This window comes from Miniopterus schreibersii (genome assembly GCF_964146895.1).
Source record: "Miniopterus schreibersii genome assembly, chromosome: 6".
Taxonomy (NCBI): domain Eukaryota; kingdom Metazoa; phylum Chordata; class Mammalia; order Chiroptera; family Miniopteridae; genus Miniopterus; species Miniopterus schreibersii.
In genome coordinates this window covers 54,229,786-54,248,418 of record NC_138107.1, presented here as the reverse complement: position 1 = coordinate 54,248,418, position 18,633 = coordinate 54,229,786, and the positions used below count along the sequence as shown (strand labels likewise).

The window sequence follows — 18,633 nt, the reverse complement described above, 5'->3', positions numbered from 1 at the left end:
CTATCTATCATCATCTATCTATCATCTATCATCTATCTTATCTATCATCTATTTATCAATAGATTTATCTATTTATCTAGTGACTATTTTTTAAGCAAACCAGCTTTACTTAATTACTATATTAAGCCACATTTTGTGGTTGACTCGTGATGCCAATGCCTGCATCCCAGCCACACCCACTTAGGGACAGGCCACGACAATAGGGCATCTGAGAGGAGGAGAAGTGCTGACCCTGAGAATCAGAGCCACAAATTCTTGAAAAGCTGGGGAGGGAAACCAAAAACTCTTTTCTTTTAGACAGTCTTTCAAGCCTTCTTCTTTTATAGGATTCGGGGAATATTTTTGATTCTTTGAGGAAGATTTATCTTTTTATCTGAGGAAACATTTTAAAGCGTAGACCGGTCTAGCACCTGAGAATGCTCAAGGTGCCTTGCCGAGCGGAGCGCGGGGCTGTGTCCGAGCCACTGGCCTGCACCCAGCTGCCGTGGCCGAGGCCGAGGCTGGTCACATCCAAATCACCCACCGGCTCCTGTTTCCTTTTGTTCTCCTCTTCCCCTCCCTCGGGTCCCTCCTCCTGCTTTAATGAAATCAACCTCTATTCAATGACCAAAATGAAAAACTACCAAGCTTGCCTTTTCCCACACAAAAGAAAACAGTAAAATTAGATGATTAAATGACCTAAATAGTGAATTTACTGCTTGCTCAATAAACACAATGCTTTGACTTAAAAAAAAAAAAAAAGTACTTTTTTCCCATGGTCATAGTTTGAGGAGAGAGATCTCTTATTCTTTCTGCCTATATATTCAGAAAAACCTCAAGTGGTAATTTTATTTTTTCTGCTCTCGGTAACTGTCCAAGTTGTGGCCTAAGCCTTAATTGGCCCTAGTTGGTGTTTACTCCTGGCCAAATGTGCTTGTTGCTCAGCCCCAGGAGAAAGCCTGTGGGTGGCCACGTATTTGTTGAGTGAATGTTTCTTCTTGTAGGAAATGCTTGGGAATAACACCCCAGAATGGGGTGAATGAAATGGGCAATGGGGTGCCTTGATCCGCTTTCCAAAAAAAGGAAAAGAGAAAGTCCCTTTTCCAGGATAAATCCCTTTTCCGGGATAAAAGGGCTACTCTTCATAGAGCCTGGAGGGTGAATAGCAGCCCTTTTCCTGTGGAAGGGCCGTTCCACCCAATTACGGCCCCGACCGCGTTCACGGCATGGAAACACTTGTGCACTTACACACGCAGGCCCGGGGCCCGAGTCCAGGAACTGTTTGAATGAGCTGACGCATGTGTTGCGTGCAGCTGCAGAGTTACTACGTGTGACTGCGGTGTGTTCACCTGCGGGGACGGACTCCTCTGGGAAACACGGTCTCTGCTGAACGATGATGCAGAATATTTCTTTTCATTTTATTTGTCCAAAATCAAACAGCTACTCTTTCAGCTCACCAGTATCTCGTAAGCCGGGTGCTGGCCCACACTGCTGCAGGGCTGGGACAAAGAGATGATGTTACAGTCTGGTTTCTATGGCAACAGAGGAGGCGTAATGAAAACTGAAATGTTGGAAACACCCCTTCTGACAATTGTGACATAATTCAGTTTATTACAAGGACGTAACTACCAAAGAGGGAGAAGTGTCATTACCTTGCAGCTCATGTCAGCAAAGAGCTACACTGCATATTTCTCTTAGTTGGACTGCTAAGAGGAAGGAAACATGAAACACACACACACACACACACACGCACACGCCTCCTTTTCTGCATGTAAAATGTGTGTGTTCTTTAAAAGCCAGTGGTTGGCTGGTTTTCCGGACATGATGTGGTTGGAGCTGTCATCGTAATGGAAATTCATTGCCGTAGCTATGGTAAATCGAGTTTCTGCCTGTGCTGAATGCATTAGTCTAATGAGATGTGTGCAGCGGAGAGCAGGGCTGCCGGAGACTCACTGTGAGCTACTAACACGGGTGGAAGATTAGCTTTTGCAACACTCGGTTTGCATGTACCGAAAGTCTTCTGTCTTCCGAGTCAACATTCCCGGCCTGGTAAAGACCCCGATCAGGGCTCTGGTGAACGAGCTGTAGGTAAGGGAGACACACAATCGGAGGGTGTGCCGTGGACACGGGATCCTTCTCTTTCTACTGTCGGCACGACAGGCTACCTGTTTCAGTTTGTGTGGGTGTCATGCCTGCCTCTAGGGCACTGCATGAATGTTCTGCACTAAAACCACTGAGGGCGGCAGATAAACTTTAGCTCCTTCTACTCAAAATACAACGTTTGATTTCTTAAATCCCAGAGGGGAAGATGTAGTATAGAAGCATATAGTTTATAAATTCTGGGTATATACATGTTCACTACACTTTAACTCTGCATTTAAATATGTAGAAAGTTGTTCCCCCCCCCAAATGTGAACTCAAATAACTGGTTAGGTTTTTTTTTTTTTCTTCTATGATGATGATTTTGGTTTGCTTTGCTTTTTAGTTAAAAATTTTTAGTATGTCTTGGGATAAAAATATTTACCTAAAATTTAATTTTTAAAATTAATGTGTGGTGAACATGCAAGAGTGGGTTTTTAAATTGAATTTTTATTTTCTGTACACCAGATGGAATCTTTTATGTGTCTTTGTGCTGCTGTTTCCTAATTTACCAGGATGGATGAGAGCACTATTTATTGTTATTTGCTGGTGCTGGTTGGTTTTCGGAAAAAAACCAGGTGATTATGGAGTGTCACGAGCAGTTTTCCCAAATTCAAATACACAGAGTCACCTCCTTCCCAGGTGGGGCGTTGTGCGACTTGAACTTGATTCCACATGTCCCTCCTAGTGGCACAGGCCCCCTCCCGCTCCAGGCTGCATGCCGAGCAGGAGAGGACCGTGGGTGAGGGGGAGGCGCTGGCTTCATGTAAGCCCTTCGGTCGATAGTTGAGGCACTAAGTCAAAGTTCTTCCCACTCCCCGTGATAGTGCATGAGAGGTGGCTCGCAAGTGCTGCCTCTGTTTTCTGTGACGGTGCCCAAGAGGGTCAGACAACCTGGAGCTTTCTGAGAAAGTGGCTTTTTGGTTGGTCTCAGACGCTGGGGCTTGGGAAAGAAATCGGGTGCTTCAGAACGTAGATGTTGGTCGTATATGGTTTTCTTTCCTTTTCAACCAGAGGAACCATTTTTAAAGAGTGAGAGACATAGTTGCTTTTCTTTCCCAAGACTTCTCTTCTTTTTAAAGAAAACAATATTTGGAGTGAAAGCATAAAAATAACTATGAAGGAATTCACAGCGTGGTAAAGCAAACTACCTAGGGGTGCAGCACCTGCGTGGGGCAGTTTTGTCGTCGTTGCTCTGTAGAACCAGCCTGAAAAAATAAGGCGCGTATGTGCGCAAAAGCAGCTGGGCGAAGGTTACCTAGGAAAGCAGCTGTGATCATGTAAACTCAAATAAAATGTTAATATAGAACCGTCAGTTTTAGGGAAGTTGTTTGGATGCTTCAAAATCTTTACCTTTTAAACATATTTGTGACATGTTTTAAAAGTCTAAATGTGTTTCCTTTAGCTCTTTAAATTGTGTTTGTGGAGGGACTCTAATAATTTGGTAAATTTACCTGCTTGATTCATGGAATTATAAGAAAACGGCAAATCCCACAAAAACGAGTTCTCTTATGTTTAACATGCGTGCATTTCTTCCCTGTGCCACCAAAATTACGTTCGTTTTGCTGCAAAAAGGGGGAAAAAGTAAGTGAATGAAAATAGATAGAAAAGAAAACAATGAGAGGAACGATTAGCTTGCTTTCGGTCATTTCTTTGCTGCTGGTGCTGTGTTTTTGAGGCAAGTGAAACAGGCAGAAGCAGTTTCACTTTCTGGTTCTTGGCTCCTGGGGCTGGGGTCGCAGGGCTCCCCTCCAGCAGCAGGTGAGGCAGGCAGACCAGCTGCTGGCAAACGGGAATTCGAAAAAGTAATGACTTTTTAAAATGTTAAATAATACGTTTATTATAAAAGTTCAAGCGATGCCTCAAAGGACAGGGATAGAAGAAATTTTAACTTTTCAACTTAAATTCTTCAAGCTCTCATAAAGCGGCGGCTTTTATTTGCTTAATCTCAGTTTTGGATCTCAAATACTCCAAAGAGTTCAAAGAACACACGGCTGAAATTCCCTTAAATCAAAACAAGGAATGCTCAGTGAGAAACAACCTGTCCCAGCCTTTGGGGAGTTAGATTTTAGACGCAAGTCGGTTTACAGTTTGTGTGTCGGGTGGACACATCACACACCCGTCCTCTTGCCTCTTAAGACACGGTAGAGCCAGCCCTGGGTCAGGCAGAGGTGGGGGCCACAGCTGGGGACTCCATCCCCGGGGCCCAGGCAGAGCTCCCCCAGACGAAGCCCCCCCAGCCTGTACCCCTGGAAGCCTCAGCATCACGCTGTGCCAGGTGGATGGGGTGCGCTTACCGCGATCCAAGCGTCCTGAAGAAAGCAGGAGGCGACCCTGCCCCTTGTGGGAATGAACCACTGGGGGCTTCAGACTCCAAGGGCCTCTGGTTTTATCTGCTGCCTCTCATCTTTCCCCAGCCTTCTGCTTTTATTCCGAGATGATGTGGGAAAGAAGGGGAAAAGGTGAGGAAAGACTGTCTTCCCATCTAATTATCAAAGAGCACAGAATTTGGTCCAGCATTTTGGGGACAAGGTTTGGGAAAGAGTCCCATTTGCTGTGAGCACACATGCTTCTTCATGTGGGTGGGCAGATTTGACATTTCTAGGAATGAGTTTTGATTAAGTGCTTCCTTGGACATCTTCTTAATTCTGCGATTTCCCAAAAAGGCTAGCTTGAGCTTTGCACATTTTTAATATTTTTGTTGCCTTCAAGGGCAGACAGGTGAGGAGAGACCAGGGGATTAAAAATAGCCCCTGGGAGAAAACTCCAATGGTATGGTACATAAATAACGTAGCAGAAGCCACTACTGTGTCTAGTAAATTACTCTAAATTTTAATGAATGAGTCACAAAAGCCACACCATGAGCTTTAAAAAATTACCCCTTTATCAATAAGATGATAATGAACTTGGTCTGGAATGAGCTCTTCTCTCAGCCCAGGGCAGTGTGCAGCCTAGTAAGTTGTCTGGAATGCTGCCAATTTTAAACAATTGGTCTTTTGGCAAACTTACTGGATTTTAATTTGAACATCTATTGTGACATTTTCCAACATGCTTCAAAGACCGTTGGGATCACCCAAATCACAGTAGAATTTCTGAGATAGAGACAGTGGCTCAAATGTTCAGATTGCATTTAAATCTTTGTTTTCTCTTTCTTTATTTTCCTTTCCTACCTTTTCTGGGCACCACCACCAAGCCTTTGCATTTGCAAGAGCGCCACGCTCCAGTCTCTGCTCTGAGCCTCTGCTAGAATCTCTGCCATAAGTCGCTGTGGCGGATCCTGCATTTGTCGATACATGTATACCAAGTTCCAGTGCTTTGGCTGCAAGCCCACTAAGTGTTTTTTACTGTTGTTGCATTCGTCTCAGTTTTAGTTCTGGCGAAGGTTCATTCCTTAATATTTCTGCAAACTCTCACCACGGCTTGTCAGATGCCAAGATTTAGATTGAGACTCGAAGCAGAGCAGCTGCAGGCAGAAGGGCCATTTCAGACGCGCTTAGGACTGTTTTAAATTTAGCTTATTCTGACCTATACATACTAGTGTCTGGACAGGTACAGGAGCATTGGGCATTTCAGAGCAGCCTGTGTCAGAATGAACCCTCTCAGACCCTCTCTCTCTCTCTCCCTCCCTCTCTCTCTCCTTCTCTCTCTCTCTCTCTCTCTCTCTCTCTCTCTCTCTCTCTCTCTCTCTCTCTCTCCCTCCCTCTCTCCAGGGCTGCCTGTCCCTAGTGGGTGGCATTCAGGGGCAGCAGCCTGATGAGAGATGCTCCTAGTCAGCCAAAGTGCACGGTGTCTGGAAGGCCAGTGGCGAGATTGCAAAGCACTCTTCAGAAGTCAGACGTCTCTCTGATCCCTTTGTATTTTCAAATGTTAGTTTTGGTGGGTTCCTGCTTCTCTCGGCCAAGATACCTGGCTAGGCTTGGGTGCTGGGGGCAAAGCTGCCTGCTGGGTTAAACTGCATTTCTGACAGTGAAGAACATCCTGCCTTCAGGAGGGTGGAATGGAGATGAGCAGCGAGCAGGATTTGTGCGTTCTGGGATAAATGAAAATGTTCTAATATGGAGAGACACTTCGCCACCATTGATGCTAAAACACCTCTTGCTTCTTGTAGTGATTACTCCATGGACTACTATTTTAGGACAGAAAGGAATTTATTACCCCGTGGCTGTTCTCACTTTTTACTAAGCTGAAAAGGCACTCCACGGAGCCTGTGTGACACCCTGGAGTAACAGGAATATATCCTGAGACATACACCATAGGCTTCCCTGGGGTTGCTGCTGTTACTGTTCGGCCAGTTCTGTTTTACAGAGACTCTGGTGGCACAAAACCGTATAAACTCCTCCTTACCCTCCCACCAACTCAGACACATTCTACCTAAACTTTTGTTTGTGGGGAGGCAGATTCGTATTTCTTTTTTGGCAGCTGCATTTGTTGATCAGATAAGTAGAACTCGGTCCCAGTGTTGCTGATGTTCAAAAACGATGGCACTCTTTAAAGGTGGTGACGTCTGGTTAGCCCTGTGATGGTGACTCAACTTTTGGGAGCTGAATATTTGTTAACATAAGCCTTTGCCCTTTTTTTCTTTCTGTGCTGATCATTACATAGTAAAAACCCCTGTTCTTTCAAGACAAGACGTGTGACTTGAAAGTCATCCTAAAGAAATATTCAGCCTTTCACGAAGATGGGTAGTAAACTTGGAAACAGATGCTGAGCTGGGCAGAGCAACGAATTACCCTGGTTGGGTGGGTCCCAGTCCAACCAATGGAAGATGAAACTGAACAAAGGGATGTTTGGATAAAACTCAGAGGAGAGAGTGTGTTCCATTTCCCTTCCAAATGAGGGCCTGACCATTGCTCTCCTTGCAGTTCAGAAAAGATTCAGTAATAGCCAGCAGTGGCACCTGGCTGTCATCTTTTAGCCTTTATGGGCCTTTTGCTTTTGGATAGAAGGAAAGATTTTCTGTTTCGCCTTTCACATCTGTCCACAAAGTCATCCTGGGACATCATTGTTCTGATGAGAAAACCAGGGTCGAACACCAAGCCCTGTGTTTTCCTGGCGTCTGGATCCAGGCTCTCTCATCAGACCGATGGTAGCACGACAGCAGCCGTGTCGGGGGCCTGCTTTGGATGTGGCCTCCGAGCCACTCTGGGGCTGACCTCAGGATTTTAATTCTGTTTGGACAGGCAACTATGGCCCTGGTGAATGAGGAAAGGAAGAAGTGAAGAGAAAAACACAGGTGAAATTCAATGCCGGGGCATTCAGAGTTTCTGTTTTGGGGAAAGGATTTGGAGGTCTTGTAACTCAAACAATTTCTTTGGGCCTAGCCATTTCTAAACTATTACAAGCCAGTAGGAGTTATCCTCACCCTTTATGGCCTTCCAAAAGAAGAGGCTGACTTTTTACTTTCACAGTCCTTTGGGATTTAGTACACTCACTATTGGGAAGTTATGGTGATATGAAGACTTAATCAAATAATTTGCAATTAAGCTATGCTGTTCATCCCAAAGAATATAACTCAAAAATGTCCTTGGGTTCATTGATCAGTAAAGAACTCCACAGTGGGAATAGATTTCTACCATTATTCAGTTTTTAGAAACCTGTAGTCATTGGTTCATGCTGTTGGCAATGTTGCCTGTGCTGGGGAGCTTGCCATGAGATTTGGGGGTTAATCCAATCATCTGTGTATTTCCCCTTATTTGGGGAACTCTCCCTTTCAGATGTCAAGAGATACTCAAGCATATCTGATTATGTCACTTTAACAGCTCATTTGCAAAAATAGTTCAAGTGGAAAGCTGTAGATAGCTTTAGATTTTGGTGCACAAATTACAAACAAAGCATAAGAACAGTGAGAAAAAACCCTCAATTTGTTCTAATGTCTGAAATCACCACTCAGAACGTGAAAACAGAGCTCTTGTTTTGGGTGTTTGTAACATAATTAATATTGAGCACTTAACATCAATAATGAGGGCAGACTGGATGGTGGGGTTATGTTGGGTTCTATGTGGAAACGGTTAATTGGTCCCACAGTGAGAAGCTGTACAATGTTTGTTGCCTTAATGAGACCAGATGAGTATAAACTCTCTCCAGGGAATTGAGTTAGAAACTCAAGTTGGTGTGTGATATATGTGATAATGTGTGGGGGCCAGTGATGTGTGGTGGTACAGAGGACTGGTCCTTTCTTTCTGTTCCCCTCCCTTTTAGTTAGAAGTTGTTTAGCAAGAATCCAATAGCAGAAATAAAAGTTCTCTGATAGCAAAGTAAGGAAAAGGGACATTCAGAAGAGTTTGTCTTATACGTGCTTCCTTGGAATCAGCCCAAATCTCTGCTAAGGTCAAGTGCTGAGAAACTGTGTTCTCATGAATTGGCTTGAGACCAGAGTAGTGTGGAATAAACTGGAAGTATAATCATTTAAAAAATATATTTTGGGGTCACAGGATAAGGCACTGTTTTTATGACTCTATTTGACATTTTCATGCCAGAAGAAAAAAAAATTTTCCATGAGACCAAAGACCTAACTGGTCCTTGTAGATTTCAAACAGTGGACAGTGTGGGTCACCTGACTTCTTGGACAAAATTAAGCGTATCCAGGGCACACTTTTGCCAAGATTTTTCTGTACTCTGCTTGTGTTCTTCGTAGATCGATGATCAGTTTCCAGGGGTTTTCTTTCTCATCCTTGAGAATAGAGATTGAGGGAAGGATAGGAGAATTTACACTGGGACCCTGGAACCACTGACGTCCAGCAGCTCAGCCTCTGTGGAAGCTGGACGGTGAAAATCCTAGCCAAAAGAGTGAGCTTGAAGCAAAAACGTTTGACATTTGAAGGGAAGAGTTAAAAGCAAAAACCTATACTCTGAGAAATGGTCTCTAAGTGAGTCCCAGATCCTTAGAGTGAATGGGTTTTGAAAGCTCTCCCCAACATGAGCCTTGAACACTTCCCCAGTGTCTTCGAAGGACGCAGACAGCATAGCCTCCATCCCCAGGAGGCGGCCCCTTTCGTTGTTCAAAGCTCCAAGCGTCAGGAGGCCACCTTTCCCTCCAGAACGCCCCCTAGCTTCCTCCTGCAGTAACTTCTCCCCCCCCCCCCCCCCCCCCCGAGTGTGTACTTTTGTCCTTGGAGCGGCACAGAATAAATATAAATGGAGCGGCATGGATTTCAAGTGGCAAAAGCCAGCTCAAAGGCTACCAGTGTGACCCAGGACAGGTATGGTGACCACCCTGGACCTCCCTGCACCTCACCTCCTCCGTGGGGATGGTACTCCTGTCAGGCCTCACTGCTGAGGCCCAGTTCCTCGAATGTGGCAAGTGCTCAATAAATATTTGTTGGATGAATGAATGAATGAATGATTAAATGAGAGAGAACGTCAGCATGGTGGAGGCAGCATGGGGCTGTGGAAAGAGCAGGCGCACTCTTTGTTGTCACCCTAACTTTATGAGATCATAGGATGTAATATTTCAGAAGCGGTTGGGAAGGTTACTTGGGATAATATATATAAAGTGCAAAGGAAACAGTCTATGGAGAAGGGCTTTGTAAACTGTAAAGTGCTATACAATGATAATAAATGCATGTTCTCATTTATTGAGCATCATAAACTCAGGGGTGCTGAGGGAAGCACTAGCCAGGCTTTATCTTATTTATCTCTTTTAATCCAGAAGTCAACACGGGAGGGACTATTTTTATCTCCATTATACAGTTAGGGAAACCAAGGCTACGTTAAACAACTTGTCAAGGGTCACATGGCGGGGCAAAGTCAGCTGAGTCTTTCCTTCAGTTTTAAAACACCGATGGGGCTCCCTGTCTTTCACCTGCGAGGGCTGAAGAGAAAGAGCTCTTTCATGCCTCCGAGCAGCTGCTCCTGCTCGGCCTTGCTGGGCTGTTCCCAGGTCCAGCAGGTTCCAGAAAGGAAATGATTCCCTGGTGTTTCCACTTGGAAAGACATTTTTGATCCACAGCAAACTTCTCTTAAAGCAGTAGGCCCTCGGTCCTGTCAGACTCAACCCTTATTTTTATTACAAATATTTTTTAACTCCTTGTTTACAATCCTGAAGTGAAGTTCTCAGATAATATAACCCACTTACACCCACAATGTAAGAAAAATCAGTGTAATGTCCTAACTGAACTATAATGCCCTCCACATTAGGGAGGCCAATCTGTTTTACTTGAATCGCCGATTCTAAGGTTAATCTCACCCAGAAACACCCTACAGACACACCCAGACTAATGTCTGATCAATCATCTGGACACTCCGTGGGCCAGTCAAGTTGACACGTAAAATCTGACCATCATAGGCGGTGTCCAGACAGATGTTGCAAAGGTTCTACCTAAAGATTGGAAGTTTGGTAGAGACTCCTGTGAGCCCTCGGCTGTCCCTGTCTCTGGTCTGAGGATTTGGTATGCTCAGTTCATAGGGACTGTGATCCTCAGAGTCCTTCCCATAATTTCTCCTGAAAAAGTTATCCTTCAGCCTTCAGAGCAGCTTATTGAGCATGTCCCCGTGGGTGACTCTGATTCTGGGGAAGTTTGAGCCACCTTCCAGAGCTCCAGCCACCCTTTCTGGAGTGGCGTTCCCAGCATCCCACAGCTGGCCACCCTGCTTCTGCCAGTGCCTTGGGCTGCCCACGGCTCTGCAGCTGCAGTTCAGGGTCCCTGCTGGCTCCCACACAGGGTGGCATGTCACAGCAAGCTTGGTCCGCTAGTGAGAAAATGTCTGCCCTGGAAGTCAGGGTCCGTAGACGCCCTGTCTCACTGATGTTAAGTCTGGCTCAGTGGTGACCAGGAGCTCAGCTCTGATGTATACGCCGTGACATCATAGGAGCGATGCTAGCCCATGTCTCATGGCCATGAAGGCAGCTGGACACTTTCACCTGCCCCCAGGCCCTGCTTGTTGAGATGATGTTGTGTGCCACCATCCATTTCACTTACCCACTTTCTCCTCTCTGAATGTGTGTCCAGACTGCCCCCAGACGCAGGATAAAAAGTCTTTAGAACAACAGTTTTATCTGTTTGGCCTCTTTGACCTGAAGGGTCATTGTAGAGCAGAAAATCAGCGATGGGCGCCTCAGGGGGATTGAAGAAAGGCAGCTCTTCCCTGGTGGATGACTTTCGATTGGGGCAGTTTATACAAAGTGCTGCAAATCAGCGCGGCAAGGTGCCCTCCCCTCCCTGCAGCCGTGTGGGAGGCGATGAGCCTCTACCCGGAGCAGGATGAGTTGCGTAGGACTACAGAGGAGTAGGGGTCGGTGATTCGGAAGTAATATGAAGCACAGAAAGAAACACAAAATGCAATAAAGAAACACACGTTCACAAACACAAGTGGTATTTATTTTAATTACATGTTTATAGGATGAAAACAGCAGCGGTCTGTTTCCTGGGCTAGAGGAGAAAATGTATTCAAAGTGCTGGAATTCGTTTGCCAGGGCTGCCATAATAAAATACCAGAGGCTGGGTGGCTTAAACAACAGACATTTATTTTTGAACAGTTCTGGAGGCTGGGAGTCCAAGCTATTTGGTTTTTCCTGAGGCCTCTCTCCTTGGCTTGTAAATGGTTACCTTGCTATGTCCTCACACGGCCTTTCCTCTGTGTGCTCGCACCCCTGGTCTCTCCCTCTTCTTATAGGGACACCTATTTGATCAGGGCCCTACGCTTGTGACCTCATTTAACCTAATTGCCTCTATAAAGGCCCTATCTTCAAATACAGTCACATTGGGGGTTGAGCTTTCAACATATGCATTTGGGGGTTACACAATTTATTGTATAACAGTGCTTATCTTCAGATTTCATCTGATGGGTTTCACCTATTTCCCTGGAAACTGTCAATGGCGAGTGTGCCTCCTAATGGTCTCCCATGACTCAGCAAACACCTACATTCCTTTGACTGTTAGGTCAGTCACATTTCTGCTGTACCCACTCCAGATGGCCAAAGGATGTACTTCACAAAGGTTCCAACTCTCCCCTTGGGGCCGAGGAGGTGATCTGATGCCTCCAATTCCCTTTTAAATGACAACCCAAATCTCCCCCTCTCTCCTCTTCCCCCAGCAGTGCAAGTTCACAAAGTTCATAAAATGATGAAGCTCAACAAGGAGAGTTGGACTGGTTGAGTAGTCCAGACCCCAGAGCTGACGCTTGAGGACAGTGCATTCTATGCAGGCTACCTCTCCAGCGGGACATCCCTGTCCCTGAAGTGGTTAGGGACACCCCAAAATGCTCTGTGCACCAGTTGGGACTGGGAATCTTGACGATACAGATTCTATCTGAGTGAAACTTATCCTTTCACTGGGTTTTCTTCAACTTTTCAATCTGGAATTTTCCTCTAATTCTTGAGAGATCAACCTGTTGAAAATGAATAATAATTACTGTGGCGTGAATTCTACAACTGATGTTCAGATGCATTGTATTGCTTCTCCATGAGGAGGTTAACAAGCTTCATTGCAAGGACACTGAGGTACCATCAGTTAAATATCTTGCTTCAGAATCTGTAGGAGAGTTAGGACAAAAGCCTTTCCTTCTTGAATCTTAGGCCAAGGCCATTGTCAATGGACCTGTAAAGTTTTCCTAGAATCCCCAATTTCAGGATGGGCAACATGTGATGCTTGAGCATGGAGAAGTCTGAAAATACACTGCTTTTAACATATAACTGAAACATTCTCGTTCTTTGTATTTGATGGTGTGAATTGAGTTTGACTCTGGTTGACGCCCAGGCATTGAGAGAAACACCAGGAGGGCTGCCTTGGCTCTCCAGAGGTTTTCTTGGGGGCTTTGTTGGTGGCTTTCTTTAGCCACACACCACCCAGTGCCCTTGACTGAAGACTTCCAGTGGTTTTTGTATCCCGAGTGGCAGGCAGTGTAGGGAAGGCCCTGGTTTTGTTTTTTGTTTGTTTCCTCATTTGGCTTTCCTACTACTCCTGGTAAAATATCCTCCTGCACATGAGCGTGGGAGCAGACAGCCAGACAGACACGAAGCAGGAGGGGGAGACTGCAGGAGGAAACTTAATTCTGATATCAAGCAATTAGGCTAATGTGATTTACAACATCACTGCGGGTGAAGTTTGTGTTTGTCTTCCCCTCAGACTGTAATTAATTTATGGAAATGCTGTAGGCTAACTTCTTTAAAGTAAACTAAGATAATAGAACTGTTCTTTAAAACGAACAACCTAGTCATTTTACAGTAGCATAAATGGGAGATAATTACAGCTTGAGAGAACAGCTCTGTCCAGGGCAGGAACACCAAGGGCGTGTGTTGGGGGCGGGGAGGAGTTGCTGTGAGCACAAACTGCAAAGTTTATGTGTGTCACGGGGAGATAGCAGGCATTTCCCCACATAGCCAAGACGAGAGCTTAACTAACTTTTTAGAAATTCCAACCAGTATCCTATAGGGAGTTGTGCAAATAAATATGACAATAACTTTGTAATGGGACAAGAAAGGCTGACGCAGCATTTTACTAATTTGTGTTCAGCATTAGTGGGGAGCTTTGCAACCCCTGGGCAGTGAGATGTGTTGGAGTGTATTGGTTCAACCCCAGGCGTTTTAATTACAGGTACTGGGAATATCTTGGTGCCGACGCAGCTGAGCGAGGGTTGGCCCCACAACGTTTACCTATGGTGTGTTTTCCTCCTTGCCCCAGCAGCCATTAAAAGGCCTTACTGGAGGCAGGGGGCTGGGAGAGGGGAGAAAAATGTTTCTTAAAAAGGGAGGGCTTATGGTGGGCTGGCACCCAACACCGATTAGCTACTTAGCTGTCAGCACCGAGAGCCCTTGTTTTAACAAAGTGGTGGCAAAGATTGATAGAAAGGGCTTAACCCCATGATGGATCTCCAGGCATTTTAAAAAGACTCTTTTTACTCTTGTTACCTTTTCATAATTTGGCTTAAATACAATGCATAAATCAAAAGCTGTTAGCACATGTGGCCCCCAAAATTTATGAGTATTAAGCAGAAAATGCTTAGAAACATTTCATCAAATAATTTTCCAATCCCCTAAGACTCATTTAAATTTCCCTCCCCTCCTCCCTGTGGCTAATGAATATCGCTGGCTGCCAGCTACACATTGCACAGGAGCATCTGAGCCCAAGGCTCGGGCAGCCAACTCTTTGCCATAGGACAAGCTGGTTGATCATTATGGGGTGAAGCGCAAAGCTCTGCCTATCTACCAACACCACATGGGCAAAGAGCCACGAACCAAAAGATATGGCAGCTGCTCTCAGGTCAGTGATGTGGCCTTGGAAATGGCAGAGTCCATTAGCACTGAGCTTCCTACCCATTTCTTTCACCTTATGCCTGGGGTTGGAGGGTGGGGAGCTTCAGTGGGAGATGGTGGGATTAACTGAAGGTAAGGGACCCACTGCCTGGCCAGGATGGGGGCTTCAAACTCAAAGCCAGCCAGTCCTGTGACGCTTCAGAGAAGCGAGGGCTGGCTCTGGAGGCCCAGTGCTATGTTTCCTGGAAGACAACAAGCAGGTCAGCGGGTCCTCCAGAGGCCAGCATTAAGGCAAGAAACCTCCCAGTTTATGCCCTGGATGGCAGTTATTGGGGCCTCACTATGTTAGTGAAGTAGAAACTAATTGGTTACTTACATTTGTTAGTGAACTTGACAAATAATTATTGAGCGCCTCTGATGGGTGAAGCACATGGAAGAAATTACTCTGGCCATGCAGTTGGACAAAGTCAGGGAAGAGTGTCCACAAGGGCCAGAGTGGGTCTCTTGCCCTTCAGGATCACTTTCAGGAAGACCCCTGGCATTCTCCCACCCATGTACTTCCTCTGGGAGGGACATTTAGGCCTGTCACTCAATCCTCTGCTCTTTAGGTTGGAGGTTAACTGTTTTGCCTGTGTGTATGTGTGTGTGTGTGATTGTGTCTTCTCCTCACTTAGGGCAAACTCTGTGGTGCAGTATTGATGTCCAGGCAGCCCAGGGTTTGAATCCCAGCCCCACCAAAGCCTAGGTGGCAAAATCATCTCTTTCATCTTTCTGAGCCTCGGCTTTCCCACTTAAAATGCAGACAATAACACCTATATCACAGGTCGCTATGAGGAGCAGATGAGCTGAGATGTGTCCAACACTATGTCTATTGCCTGGCCCACAGAGTGTATGCAATAAATGGAAGCTATTCAGGTTATATCATTTAGCACATGGATTGTCAGCTGACCCCTGCACATAGGAACAAAATCTCCTTTGGACTGTCTGTCTTTGAGTTGAGGAGGTGACCCTCTAAGTAGAAAGCTGCCTGGGAAAAGTTGAGAAGGCATGAGGCATAGGACTCTCTGTGGTGTCACCTGGCCATGGAATAAATCTTATTTTATTCTACAAGGAAAGACAAGAAAAGCAGGGGCATCTCTTTAGACATTCTTCTGAGGCTGAAGAGAATATAGAGATCCAGACTCCTAACTGTGGCCCCTTCCATGTGAATTCTGGGCTCTCCAGGTCTGGTCCCCAAGGTCCTGGCTCTCCGAGGAGATAATATCTGTCACTTTCAATGCCCTTGTTCTTGTTATAGTTGGGAACATTATATTTCAGAACCAGGCTGATTTTTCATCAGGTCTCGTTGCCAATATTACAGCTGCCTTGTGCTCTTAGATCCAAGGGCCCATAAACGAACTCACCACATACGTGAAACTTTACGTCACTCTTCACTGAGCTAAGTTGGAAATTTATAGTTTAGAAGAACAGAATCAAGTTGAAAATGTGACGTTGGCTGCGGTCTGGACATAACTGGGGTTTGCAGGTGTAGTTTGGCAGCTTCCATCTAACAGAAACATCAGGGCCTATAAAATCAGCCCAGTGCCAGAGTTGTAAGGTGTTGTATTAAATATTCCTGCAGTGGCCACCATCCCTCGCCTTTTAAAAATGAGGGTACAATTGTAATGTAGGATATTAGTTATGTAAAAATGGACAGGTACCCAGCTGATATGATGAATGAATGAATTAATTAATCTACTCAACATATACTTGGTCTGCGTCAGTTATATGTTCATCCTTGTGAGAGGCCTAGGGGACATCAAGGTAGTTCCTGCCTAAGAGCAGCTCTCAGTCTGGTTGGGAGGGCAGAGATGGAGCCAGGCAAGTCCCACCAAGTGTCTGTTCCCAGAGAGGGAGCTGTAGGAGGTGCCTGTGACGGAGGTGGTTAGTGGCCTTCCGCTGGGGAGGGCGTTTTGTCAGGAAATGCCCTCTAAGCCACCTGGAGGGGTGACTGAGTGTGCCAGGGCCAGAGGGAGGTGGGAAGGGAGCTGTCTGCGGACCAGTGGGGACTTCCCTGGCTGAGACTGCAGAGAGGTAAGGTGAGAAAGGCAGGCTGAGGGGTGAGTCTCACCTCCTCCTCTGGAAACATCAAGCCCTATTCTTCCATGTGGAGGGGAAATCAGACTCCCCATGTAAATACAGAAGAGAGAGGTAAGGCCCGAGGAGAGATGTTTCTGGGAGGCAGAGCTCAGCTCAAGACTAGGAAGAAGTCACAGTCACGTCTAGCAATGGAGCAGGCTTTACCTCCCACATGTGCAAGCAGGAACCAGGGTGTGGGGGTAGTGAGCAGGGGTCTGTGCCTCCTCTGCCAAATATAGAAAGAATTCATAAATGGGGTGAGGGGGAGAGATGAACTTGATTCCCAGGTCACAACCCGCCCTCAGGCCACCTCACCCTACTCAATTGGCCTGCGATGGCTTTCACACCTAAGCTAAGGAGGGAGCAGGGCTGACACCCAGATACTAGCTGGTGTTCTCGAGAACCCCAATTTTGCTACATTTTTCCTTTTAAGGTCTAGAAAAAAATAGAACAACTGGATAATATTCTCTGCTAGCAGAAGTTTGGAGAGCTAGCTAGTTTTAAAAGTTAAATGGATGTGTGTACACATGTACATAGGTATAAAATAAAGTATTGTGTTTTGATTCCAAATATCAGGTCTACTTTGAATGCTCAAACATCATATTGCAATTTGAGTCTGGCCTATGTTCTTGCCTGTCCCTTCTGAACTCCCCTTTGGGACATCCTGCATTTGAAAGGTTGAAATTAAAATTGAGAAACGGAGCCCTGGGCCATCTTGATTCCCATGGGACCTTGCCTCGGACAATGTGGGCATTCTGCCATGGCTTAATTTTGTAGCAAGCTGTTGAGGGTTATTTATTTATTTTTTAAATTTTTTTTTTGATTTATACAAGTTGTACTTACACATATTCATGTTTAAAATGAAAATTAGGGAATTAGTACAGAATCCATGTAGCTGTGCTCTCAATACAGCAACTAGATAAGCCTTTCAAAATGAGAGTCACTTCACTGGTTTGCTCAGCTCAGAAATGTCTGGTGGCCTGCATCTCACTCAGAGAGAGAACCAGTGCTCCTAAGTGGCCTACAGGGCATAAATGCCCCTCCCCCACCCTCTCTCTCACCTCATCCCCCCCCCCCCCCCCCCCCCCCCGCCCAATATCCTGGCCTCCTTATTGTCCTTGAACACACCACATACACACTGGCAACAGGGCTCTTGAACTTGCTGGTTTCCCTGCCTGGAACTCTGGTCACTCATACAACTCCATACCTTGCTCTCTAAGCTCCTCGAGGTCTCTGATTAAGTATCCCTTCGAGAGAGGTCTCCCAGACCATCCATACACAATAGCCCCTTCACTGCCATCAGTTCTCTCCCTTAACCTAAGTTATTCTTACAGCACTTACCATCTTCTGGCTTGTTACATAGTGTTTATTTATTGCCTGTCTCCCCCCCTGGAAGAGTTCCATGAGAGCAATGACTTTTCGTTGTAGTTCACACTATATTCTTAGTGTCCAGAACACTGGCACATAGTAGGTATTTGAGCACATAGTATTTGTTTGAATAAGTGAACCACTGAATGAAGATTATAATAAAAAGTGAGACTTTATCTCTCTACCCTTTAATGTGTTCGCTCACTCCCGTCCCACATTGCTCAGTTCTTAGTTTTAGAATGCATCCCTCTAAAACTTTTCACTGCATTTGCAAGAATACCTAGAGGCTTCTGCTTCCAGCTAAGATATAGAAGGATGTGAAAGGCTTTTGGTCATGGGAAGCAATAAGAATAACCTGGAAAAATAAAACAGTTCTTTTCAACGAGACTGGTGAAAAGTGATGGATGCAGAGAAGCCTTGATGAACTATACTCCAGAGAGAAGTGAGCCCTTTCTGGTGAAGCAGAGAACTTGAGCTTCCACACCCGGGGAGTGGCAGGTAGAAGTAGATGTACAGTGGGGATCTCCCCAAGGACATGCTCTGTGAGCCGTCTGCAAGGCTGACTGCACCAGACTGGAGGAGGCAGCTGGGGCAGGGGTTGCAGGAGTGGGGAATAGTGTGGGAAATGATAGTGCTGTCTGGGGACCAGTGAACGTGTGACCTGGGCCTGGAATGGGGGAGTGGACCTGCAAATGACAGTGAGTGCTGCTAGGAGGGACTGGGATCTGGAACACCTCTGAGTTCAATCAGAAGACATAAACCACACCAGAAATTTGAATAGGGAAGATTTAACATAAAGAATTGCTGCTAACTGTGCAAAAGGTGTTTAACTGCTGAAA

General features: G+C 45.7%; 1 protein-coding gene across 1 annotated transcript in view; it reads left to right on the top strand.

The window, feature by feature from the left end:
• Nucleotides 1-1,796: 1,796 nt before the first annotated feature.
• Nucleotides 1,797-18,633, top strand: part of SCML4 (Scm polycomb group protein like 4) — a 70,890-nt gene continuing 54,053 nt past the window's right edge. Inside the window, exon 1 of the mRNA XM_081141145.1 lies at nt 1,797-2,067. The gene's annotated coding sequence lies outside the window, so the exon portion shown is untranslated. The remainder of the gene's footprint in view (nt 2,068-18,633) is intronic.